Source organism: Pristiophorus japonicus, chromosome 14 (assembly GCF_044704955.1).
Source record: "Pristiophorus japonicus isolate sPriJap1 chromosome 14, sPriJap1.hap1, whole genome shotgun sequence".
Taxonomy (NCBI): domain Eukaryota; kingdom Metazoa; phylum Chordata; class Chondrichthyes; family Pristiophoridae; genus Pristiophorus; species Pristiophorus japonicus.
In genome coordinates this window covers 1861956-1874270 of record NC_091990.1, presented here as the reverse complement: position 1 = coordinate 1874270, position 12315 = coordinate 1861956, and the positions used below count along the sequence as shown (strand labels likewise).

Here is a 12315-nt window from a genome sequence, read left to right as displayed (position 1 = left end):
CAAATTTGTTTTATTTTCAGCTGTACTGGGAAGCGGTTTAAACTGTTGAATCAATCTCCAATTTTGTGACACATCTGCCTCAAGCTCAGCGATTTGCTGGGCGTGCTGTAAAATCTCTCTCTCCCTTGAAAGGAAATATGGATCCTGTAGTGTATTTGCTTCATGGATTCTTTGCTTAAGAATTCACAATTACACATTTGCTGTAAAGACCTAGCTGGTTTATTTGCAAAGGTTTAACAATTGAACTTAACCCGACCGGTTCATCCCCAGGCTCACAACTGCATGCCTCATCGTGGAGAACCTGAACTCAATGAACTGATCTTGTGAACATCACATGACTGGCTAAGTGCATCACCATCATCATAGGCAGTTCCTCGGAATCGAGGAAGACTTGCTTCCACTCTAAAAGTGAGTTCTCAGGTGATGGAACAGTCCAATACAGGAATTACAGTCTCTGTCACAGGTGGGACAGACAGTGGTTGGAGGAAAGGGTGGGTGGGGAGTCTGGTTTGCCGCACGCTCCTTCCTCTGCCTGCACTTGGTTTCTGCATGCTCTCAGCGACGAGACTCGAGGTGCTCAGCGCCCTCCCGGATGCTCTTCCTCCACTTAGGACGGTCTTTGGCCAGGGACTCCCAGGTGTCGATGGGGAAGTTGCACTTTATCAGTGAGGCTTTGAGGGTGTCCTTGAAACATTTCCTCTGCTCACCTGGGGCTCGCTTGCCATGTAGGAGTTCCGAGTAGAGCGCTTGGTTTGGCAGTCCTGTGTTGGGCATGCTGACGATGTGGCCCCCCCAACGGAGCTGGTCGAGTGTGGTCAGTGCTTCGATGCTGGGCATGTTGGCCTGATCAAGAACACTGACATTGGTACAGGGGACCAAACGCTTGGTCAAAGTGGTGTGTTTTAAGGAGCGTCTTTGTTATATATGCAGACTATAGATATACTCTCTGTGTAGTCACTGTATCGTTGTATAAATGGAGACTTGTTTACCTGATATACTATCAATAGGTTTACACTGTGTATATACATGCTGGCACCACTAGAGGGTGCAACTGGTGGAGACCGGGGTTTCCTGCCCTGGTGGCAGGGCCCAGTATAAAAGGGCAGCCTCCATGCTTGTGCCTCACTCTGGAGTTTGGAATAAAGGACCAAGGTCGCTACAGTTTGAATACAACACATTGCCTCGTGGAGTCATTCATAAGTACAGTACAGACATAACAACTGGCGACGAGAATACAGACTTTCACGCGATTATGGCTACCTTTGGCACACTAAAAAATTTCGCAGAGAGTGATGATTGGGATGCTTTCATGAGATGGCTCGAGCAATATTTCGTGGCAAACGACCTGGCAGGGGAAACGGATACATCGGCGGAGAAGCGCAGGGCTGTACTGCTGACCAGTTGTGGGCCCGAGGTTTACCGCCTCGTCAGGGACTTGCTGGCACCCACCAAGGCCAAGGATAAGACATACGATGAGCTGACTGAACTAATTCGCGACCAACTAAAACCATCCTCACGGCCAGGCACAGATTCTACACTCACCGCAGACCTGAGGGCCAGGAGATTGCAAAATATGCCGCTGACCTCAGGAGACTTGCGGAACCATGTGATATTGGCACACATCTCAACGAAGCATTGTGAGACATCTTCGTTATGGGAATTGGCCACGAGGGCCTCCTTCACAAGCTATTATCTGCCAACACCACAGTCAACCTGCAGAAGGCCATCAGCATCAGTCAGGTGTTCATGACCTCGACCTGCAGCACCAAGCAAATTATTCATCCTGTGGACTCAAACCCGGCAAGTACTGTACACAGAATGGTGCCTTTCACAGGTAAGACTGTAGAACGTGGCTCTGCCCAGGGCAGAGAGCACAGACCTCAGGGTTCCAGAACTCAGAGTCCGCCGAGGGGTGCTAATCAAGTAGCACCATGCTGGCATTGTGGAGGAAACCATGGGGCTCACCAGTGTCGGTTTGCTGAGTACGTATGCAAAGCCTGTAACACGAAGGGCCACCTCCAGTGCATGTGTAAAAAAACTACGACTCACCTTCTAGCAGAGGAGTTGGTAGGTGACTTTGAATCCAGCGGGGAGTATGATGATTTGGCCAGAGAGGCAGCTCAGCCCCAAGAAGAAGTGTATGGAGTGTATACCTGCACCACCGATTGTCCTCCAGTGAAGATGGAAGTCGAGATAAACAGCGTTTCAGTCTTCATGGAAGTGGACACATGAGCGAACCAGTCAGTGATGAGCCAGGATGCCTTTGAGAGGTTATGGAACGGGAAACAACCCGAGCTGGTTCCAGTACAGGAAAAGTTGCACACCTACACCAAGGAGCTGATCCCAGTCCTTGGTAGTGCGGATGTAAGTGTAATCCATAATGGCGTGGTGCACAAGTTACCTCTGTGGATTGTTGCAGGTGATGGTCCAAAGCTACTCGGAAGAAGATGGATGGAGAAGATCCAGTGGAAATGGGAAGACCTCTTCACTCCAGCAATCGATGTCCCCCGTGCTCAGAGGCAGAGCAAAACTTGTTATGTATTGATGTGTGTATCATCCTGGTACCTTAAATGTAATGTAAGCACAATGCTACACCACAGAGGGCGCTGTGGTGGGAAACCTGGTAGTACCTGCAACAGGTGCTATATAAGGCTGACCACCACACCTGAACAATAAAGGACGAAGGTCACAGCAGTTAGATTTACACCAGACCGTGTGGAGTCAGTGATTTGTGTGCTACATATACCACATTGGCGATGAGGAAGCGGATGAACTCCACGCAACCATGGCTACTCTGGGCTCGCTAAAGGATTTTACCGTGGGCAATGATTGGGAGGCCTTCACGGAAAGGCTCGAGTACTACTTCACAGCAAGCGACCTGACGGAGGACACGGACGCAATGAGAGATAAGCGTAAGGTGATATTGCTCTCCAGTTGTGGAGATGAGGTTTACTGTCTCGTCAGGGATTTGCTGGAACCTGGGAGCGTCAGGGACAAGTCATACGTGGAGCTGATTGAACTCATTCGTGACCAGTTGAAACCGAAGGAGAGCATCTTCACAGCCAGATACAAATTCTACCATCACTGCAGACCTGAGGGCCAGGATGTCACTAAATACGCTGCGGACTTCAGGAGACTCGCGGCGCCGTGTGATTTTGGGGCACACCTTGACGAGGCGTTACGGGACGCTTTCGTTATGGGGATTGGCCACGAGGGCCTCCTTCACAAGCTGCTGGCCACGGAACCCACAGTCACTCTGACAAAGGCCATCGCCATCAGCCGGGCATATATGACCTCGACTTGCAGCACCAAACAGATGATCCACACAGTCTCGAACCCGGAAGGCACTGTCCACAGGATAGCGCCCACCACGGACAAAACTGCAGAACGTGGCTCTGCCCGGGGCAGAGAGCACGGACCTCGGGATCCTGGAACTCAGAGTCCGCTGAGGGGGGCCAATCAAGCAGCACCATGCTGGCGTTGTGGAGGAAGCCATGGGGCTCACCGGTGCAGGTTTGCGGAGTACACATGCAATACCTGCCACGTTAAAGGCCACCTTCAGTGTATGTGTAAAAGGAATCAGACTCACCGTGTGGCTGAGGAGATGGTGGATGATCCACTGTTCAGCGAGGAGCAGGTAGAAGATGATGAGGTGTTGGGACTGTACACGTGTACCGACGATTCGCCCCAGTGATAAGTGAAGTAAAAATCAACGGAGTCCCTGTGAGTATGGAAGTGGACACGGGCTCGGGTCCGTTGTTGATGAGTCGGAGAACTTTTGATAAACTGTGGATTAACCCAGCTGCACGACCCGAGCTGGTCCCGGTCACGGCGAAGCTGCGTACCTACACCAGGGAACTGATACCTGTTCTTGGCAGAGCGATGGTGCAGGTATCCCACGGGGACGAGACGCACGCTTTACCTCTCTGGGTCGTTGCAGGCGATGGGCCGATGCTCCTCGGCCGGAGGTGGATGGGGACGGTCCGTGGGAGCTGGGAAGACTTCATCACTCCACAGACTGCTGCTCCCCGGGGTGCTGCCATGCCCCGGGTCCCCAGAGAGCAGCGCCGACCGAGCTGGAGCTGCAGCCTCGGTCCCCCCACAGGCAAGTCCCAGGCCCGGGCCTCACACAGAGACCCTGCAGCCTCAGTCCACCCACAGGCAAGTCCCAGGCCCGGACCTCACAGAAATCCTGCAGCCTCAATCCCCCCACAGGCAAGTCCCAGGCCCGGACCTCACACACAGACCCTGCAGCCCCAGCCCCCAAAGGAAAGTCCCAGGCCCGGACCTCACACACAGACCCTGCAGCCCCAGCCCCCACAGGCAAGTCCCAGGCCCGGACCTCACACACAGACCCTGCAGCCTCAATCCACCCACAGGCAAGTCCCAGGCCCGGATCTCACACAGAGACCCTGCAGCCCCAGCCCCCACAGGCGAACAGCCCTGCAGAGAGGGGCCTAGTCAGCGGGGGGGTGGGTGAGCTGGCGGGGTGCGAGGGATCCAGGGGCCGGCGGATCGGAGCAGCCCACGCAGAGGGAGAGTCGGGCGGCGGCAGCAGCTGGAGGTCGGTGGCCACGACGGCCGCAGGGGAGATGGCAAGTCAGGTGGCAGCGGAGGGGAGCGGAGGCTGCGGCGGCGGAGAGCAAGATGGCGGCGGCCTCGGTCCAGAGCATCAAAGATGGCGGCGCCCAAGGAGAAGCCTCGTGGAATCCTCCTGCATCAACGATAGCGCCTTAAAAAGGAAATGCACCTGGGAGTCTTAAAAGTGCCCTACCATGTGGTGGTCCCCACAAAGGACGTCTGTAAGGCAGAGCGAGTCTAAAATGAGCTATGTTAATGTGAGATGGCGAATTTATAAGAAGAATTAATTTTTTAATGCTGGATGGCCACTGTATTTGTGTAAAATAATGGAGGAAGTACAATTAATGATAAGGGTTAACAAGGAAATCAGGGATCCGTTACCAGTCAATAACTAATTAATGTACCAGATAATATGTACCACACTAACGCACTGTCTATGCCCACCTGCCTTCTGTTGGACAAGTGTGATGTTATGTAATGATGTGTGTATCGTCCTGGTACCTTAAATGTAATGTAAGCACTATGCCACACCACAGAGGGCGCTGTGGTGGGAAACCTGGAAGTACCTGCAACAGGCACTATATAAGGCTGACCACCACACCTGAGAGGCACTCTGGAGCTGAACAATAAAGGACGAAGGTCACAGCAGTTAGATCAACACCAGACCGTGTGGAGTCAGTGATTTGTGTGCTACATACACCACAAAACTCTTCCAGCTTTTGTGGCAGAATCGCGGGAGAAGGATCAAGGCAGTCGACCTCAAGGACAGAGGCAAGATGGCGTCCCTGCTGCAGCGAAGTGCGTCGTGGTATGACAGGGTTCTCTTAAAGAAGACCTGCAACCAACTGAACTTAAAGAGACATTGTATGCATGGCAATCAATGTAACTAACCGATTAAGATTGTGAACAAAATGTTGTTGCGAGACGTCGGCATTGTAAAGAACAAAATGTTGCAATATGTCAGGAATAGAGCATCGCTAAAAGTAGCAAGCGAGCGACCTCAGGAGGGTGAAGGCGCTGATCCTGATACCCTGCCCCAGGTCTATCCCACGCTGCAGGCACCCGATGGCACTATTTGCCACGGACCTGGAAATGAAAATGGCGCCAATACTCGCAGTCGGCCGCCGTTGCCCACCACTCGGGTGGAGACGGTGCAGCCCCCAGACCCGGTCGCTACCTCAGCCATGTCCAGGAGCGAAAGGGCAGAACCAGCGAGCTACCCAAATGGGACCTGGAACAGCCAGGTTCCCAACACCATTAGAGAAGATTCTGCAGCCCTCAAAGGAGGACAGGGAGGTCACACACATCTGTGGCTCTGCCCACCACTAGGCAACCGCAAAGGCTCTGAGTCCTGGCTCGGTGAGCGAACCAAGCCCACCCCACTAGCAGGGGGCGCAGTGCCGCTATCAGACGACTAGGACCCCGTCCGGTTGCTCTGGAACCAGCGTCCTCGCATACCTGTACTGCTACCTCAGTACTGACCATGACTGAACCATGAATGCAATCTACCCAATCCTGGCGCACCACCGTAAAACATAACAAATGTAAGTCACTGAACCAAGGTGTCACGCTACAAACTGTAAAAAATGTTCTTCTTCCTTTCTTTGTACTTGCACTGTGTCTGATCCTGTATGTTAATGTGACCGGCCAGCTGCATGACCTCGCTGTGGAGGGGCGGGGCGGGGGGGGGGGGGGAATGGATGTATGTAGCCATAGACACACACACGGATCACACCCAGAACCCTCTGGGACCTCCACTGCATCATCAAACCATCCAAACTGGTAACCACTACCCAACGTTGTGGCAAAAGGACTTGGAGGTTAACAGGGAGCGAGCCAAGCCAAAGCACAGCCAAGGTGCAAGGGCTATTGGCACTTAAGTCTGGGGAGAGCTAAACCAGAGCACATAGTGCAAAGGTCAGTGGCACAAAGGACTTGGGGGAGAGTGATGGTGTATATGCAGACCATAGATATACTCTCTGTGTAGTCACTGTATAGTTGCATAAGATAGAAACTTGTTTACCTGATGTATTATCAATAAGATTTACACTGTGTATACACTATGCTGGCACCACTAGAGGGTGCAACTGGTGGGGACCAGGGTTTCCTGCCCTGGTGGCAGGAGCTGTATAAAAGGACAGCCACCATGCGGCTGCCTCACTCTGGAGTTTGGAATAAAGGACCAAGGTCACTACAGTTTGATTACAACACATTGCCTCGTGGAGTCATTCATAAGTACAGTACAGACGTAATAGTCTTGAAGGAGGAAAGAGAGGTGGAGAGGCGGAGAGGTTTAGGGAGGGAGTTCCAGAGCTTGGGGCCCAGGCAACAGAAGGCACGGCCACCGATGGCAGCGTGATTATAATCAGGGATGGTCAAGAGGGCAGAATTAGAGGAGTGCAGACACCTCGGGGGGTTGTGGGGCTGGAGGAGATTACAGAAATAGGGAGGGGTGAGGCAATGGAGTGATATGAAAATGAGGATGAGAATTTTGAAATCGAGGCGTTGCTTAACCGGGAGCCAATGTAGGTCAGTGAGCACAGGGGGTGATGGGTGATTGGGACTCGGTGCGAGTTAGGACATGGGCAGCTGAGTTTTGGATCACCTCTAGTTGACGTAGGGTAGAATGTGGGAAGCCAGCCAGGAGTGTGTTGGAATAGTCACTTCAGTTGAATGGATGTAGACCCCCAAAAGCACTTGCAGAACTGCACATATAAAGCCATTTTGATCCCACCTCTTCCACACAAACACTTTCATTTTGAGTTCAAAGAGAGGCCATGATTATTCTTTTTAACTAGAAAGGAATCCTACAATGGGTGCAATGTATTCCGTATAACTACCTGTCCATAATGCTAATGTGGTTAAAGACATAGTGCAACATCACTGTGAGAATCAAATAAGGATAGATGGCTGTGAACTTCGTGCATGCTGCTATTTATGGACTGAAAATATTTTTGAAGATAAGAATATTACAAGAATCATGAAGGAACACTATACATTAGATATATGTTGGAATATTTTATTATATTTAAATCCATAATTTGATATGTGATTTCTAATGTACTAATTGGTGACACCTTATCAAACCTCCACCCTTTGATGCCCTAGTCCCCATTAAGACCATTACTCTCTACAACCCTGGCCGTTCCCCCCCGGTACACCCCTCATCTTCGCTCCCTTAAGTCCAAGAGACACAGACTAAATGAAAGAAAGACTTGCATTTATATAGTGCCTTTCACGACCACCGGACGACTCAAAGCACTTTACAGCCAATGAAGTACTTTTGAAATGAGTCACTGTTGTAATGTGGCACTAGAAAGTTTATGGCAGACAACAGATTTAGCGATTCATCGCCAGATCTAGCTGGACACATAAAGCATTATTGGGTCCTGCTCTCGTCTACCAAAATCATCCTGGAATGCAAAGATCACCCCTGGATTCTCTTCTCCACTATAAACTGGCTTCTTAAACTCCTCTGCCTGTCTCCTCCACCCTCATCCTCCAACAACAATATCAGCAGCTCATGGATTTCTTTGTCACCAAGACTGAGACCATTCGATCAGCTGCCTCTGCCCTCCCTTCCCCTCACCCACTGGGCTAAACACTCTCTAAAGCTCCCCCCTACACTGGCCCTGAACTCACATCTTGTTCCAGTCTCTCCCTGATCTCCCATCATGCACTCTCTGAGCTCATCCCCATCCGTGAGACCACCTCCTGCTCCCTCGACCCTCTTCCCACTAAACTGCTGATGACCCAACTTCCCTTCCTGACCCCCATATTAGCTGATACAGTTATCAGTGCCCTTTCTTCGGGTACAACCCCTTCCCCTTCAAATCTGCCGTCATCACCCCTCTTCTTAAAAAAAACACCCTTGACCCCTCAGTCCTTGCAAACTACTGCCCCTCTCCAACCACCCTCTCCTCTCCAAAGTCCTTGAACATGTCGTCGCCTCACGTTTCTGCACCCATCGTAGCTCCATGTTTCAATCCCTCCAATCAGGCTTCTGCCCCGCCACAGTAGTGAGTGTGACAAACTATCCCTCCTCATCCTTCCTGACCTGTCTGCAGCCTTTGACACAGTTGACCACTCAATCCTTCTCCAACGCCCCTCCCCACCATCATCCAGCTGGGTGGGACTGCGCTCGCCTGGTTCCATTCTTATCCATCTCATCGAAGCCAGAGAATCACCTGCAATGGCTTCTCTTCCCCCCCCCGCATCGTTACCTCTGGTGTCCCCCAAGATCCTTGGCCCCTCCTATTTCTCATCTACATGTTGCCCCTTGGCGACATCATCCAGAAACACAGCGTCAGTTTCCACATGTACGCTGAGACACCCAGCTCTACCTCTCCACCACTTCTCTCAATCCCCTCCGCGCTCTCTAAATTGTCAGACTGCTTGACCGACATCCAGTTCGGGATGAGCAGAAATTTTCTCCAATTGAATATTGGGAAGACTGAAGCCATTGTTTTCGGTCCCTGCCACAAACTCCGTTCCCTAACCGCTGACTACATCCCTCTCCCCAACTCCTGTCTGAGGCTGAACCAGACTGTTCGCAACCTTGGTGTCATATTTGACCCTGAAATGAGCTTCCGACCACATATCCGCAGCATAATTAAGACCGCCTGTTTCCACCTCCGTAACATCTTCCATCTCCGGCCTTGCCTCAGCTCATCCGCTGCTGAAGTCTTCATCCATGCCTTTGTTACCTCCAGGCTTGACTATTCCACAGCACTCCTGGCTGGCCTCCCACATTCTACCCTACGTAAACTAGAGGTGATCCAAAACTCGGCTGCCTGTGTTCTAACTCGCAGCAAAACCCGCTCACCCATCACTCCTGTGCTCGCTGACATACATTGACTCCCAGTCCGGCAACGCCTCAATTTTAAATTTTTCATTTTTGTTTTCAAATCTCTCACCACACCCTATCTCTGTAACCTGCCCAGCCCTAAAACCAATGTTCCTGTTAAGCGGCACAGACGTGCAGCACTCTGGAGGTTCCGTGCAGGACACTTGCCGGCTCCATATTGGGAAAAAACGCGCATTTGTGGAACTTTCAATGGGCCATGCACTGCAAGAAAAATTTAAAGGGAACATTGCCGGCAACTCTCTGCGCTCCTCCAATTCTGGGCTCTTGAACATCTCCGACTTTAATCACTCCACCATTGGCGGCCGTGCCTTCGGCTGCCTAGGCCCCAAGCTCTGGAACCCCCTCCCTAAAGCTCTCCGCCTCTCTTTCCTCCTTCAAGACGCTCCTTAAAACCGACCTCTTTGACCAAGCTTTTGGTCACCTGCGCTAATTTCTACTCATGTGGCTCGGTGTCAAATTTTGTAAAACTCATAATACACCTGAGAAGTGCCTTAGAAACATAGAAACATAGTAATTAGGTGCAGGAGCAGGCCATTCGGCCCTTCGAGCCTGCACTGCCATTCAATGAGTTCATGGCTGATCATTCAACCTCAGTACCCCTTTCTTGCTTTCTCTCCATACTCCTTGATCCCTTTGCTCATAAATCTCACACTACTGTACATAACTTTAACTAGAGATGACCTTTAACCACAAGCTTATCTTACCACCAGGGGTGCACTTGCAGGAGACACTGGATATCTGTCCCAGACAGGTATATAAGAACAGGTCTCAGGCAAGTGTGGCATTCGAAAGCTGTGTAATAAAGGTGCAGATTCTGAGTGACCTTGACTTCAGCATGTGCCTCATGTGAGTCTGTACTGCAGGGACAGGACTTTACAGTGGCGATGAGTTACGGGATCACAGAATTCACAGAATGGCGACCAACGGCTCAGATGAAAAATACAATGCTGGAGATAACTGGGAGGACTTTATAGAAAGGCTCCAGCAAAGCTTTGTAACCAAAGACTAGTTGGGCGATAATAAGGCAGACAAGAGAAGAGCCCATCTCTTGACCAGCTGTGGCTCAAAAACATACGCCTTAATGAAGGACCTGCTGGCACCCGAGAAACCAGCAAGCAAGTTGTTTGAAGAGTTGAGCACACTGGTAAGAGACCACCTGAAGCCAGCGAGCAGCCTACACATGGCCAGACACAGGTTCTACAACTACAGACGCTGTGTGGGCCAGAGCATACCCGGCGGAACTTTGGAGGTTGGCTAGTTTATGTGAGTTCTCCGATGAACTAAGGAGAGAAGTACTGAGAGACTTTTTTATTGAGGGAATAGGCCACGCAGGCATATTCCGAAAGCTTATAGAGACCAAGAACTTGACCCTAGAGGCAGCAGCACTGGTCGCACAGATATTCTTGGCAGGAGAAGAAGAAACGAGGTTGATCGACACTGCAGATATGATAACTAACGAAACATCGGAACAAGGGGTTCACATTGTGAAACAAGCCACTACCCCCACACACAGACAAAGGCAGGAGAGCAGGCCCTCAACAGCAGGCAGTGGTGCCAGAAGCCATCAAGTGCCACATGAACGGCCGTTCACACCTCATCAACCCACAATGCGAGCAATCAACTACAAACTGAGAGAAGCTCAAGAGAGATCAGCCAGACGCAGCTCAGCCTTTGGAAACAATGGAAGCGGTCTGTGCTGGAGATGTGGGGGAAGGCACTCAACAAGGGGGTGTCGATTTCAGCAGGCTGTTTGCAGGAACTGTGAATATACAGGGCATCTAGCCCGCATGTGCAAAAAAATGGCAGCTCGGCTGGTATACGAATCGGAAGGGTCGGAAAGCGGACCAGAAGACGGTGGGGACAGTGCACGGGACACCGGTGTACAGCGGGTCAACACGATCAATGGCCACTGCTCTTACAACAAGACGCCTCCAATAATGATGAGAGTCCTACTCAACGGGATATCTGTCAACATGGAGCAGGATACGGGAGCAAGTCAATCTCTCATGAGCGCTCAACAATTTGAACAGCTATGGCCGCACAAAAGCAACAGACCAAAACTCACAAGGATCGACACCAAACTAAGGACCGATACCAAAGAAATCATACCAGTCCTCGGCAGCGCCATGCTCTCAGTCACACTCAAAGGGACAGTGAACCGACTTCCCCTGTGGATTGTCCTCGGAGATCTCCCAGAATTGCTGGGGAGAAGCTGGCTGGCAAAACTAAACTGGAAATGGAATGATGTCCATGCCATGTCGTCAGAGGAACGGACCTCCTGCTCAACAGTTCTAAAGCGATTTGAACATCTCTTTCAGCCAGGTGTGGGCACCTTCAAAGGGGCTAAAGTCAAAATCTACATCACACAGGATGCTAGACCAGTCCATCACAAGGCCAGAGCTGTACCCTATGTGATGAGGGAAAAGATTGAACATGAACTGGACAGGCTTCTGCGGGAAGGCATTATCTCACCCATGTAATTTAGCGACTGGGCAAGTCCCATCGTCCCAGTCATGAAGCCTGATGGATCCGTACAAATCTGTGGGGACTACAAATCTACCATAAACAGAGTCTCCCTACAGGACCAGTACCCGCTGCCCAGAGCGGAGGACCTATTTGCCACATTGGCTGGAGGAAAACTTTTCTTGAAACTAGATCTCACATCTGCGTATATGACGCAAGAACTAACCAAAGAGTCTAAGCTACTCACCACCATCAACACACATCGAGGCCTTTTCATGTACAATCGATGCCCATTCAGCATCAGGTCGGCAGCTGCCATATTCCAGCGCAACATGGAGAGTCTGCTCAAGTCCATCCCGGGGATGGTTGTATTTCAAGACGACATACTCATCACGGGCAGGACA

The 12315-nt window shown here is 51.1% G+C and overlaps 1 long non-coding RNA gene across 1 annotated transcript in view; it reads right to left on the bottom strand.

The window, feature by feature from the left end:
- The window catches only part of LOC139279263 (uncharacterized), a 32848-nt gene that overhangs the window by 785 nt on the left and 19748 nt on the right, over window positions 1–12315 (bottom strand). The gene's annotated exons all lie outside the window — the stretch shown is intronic.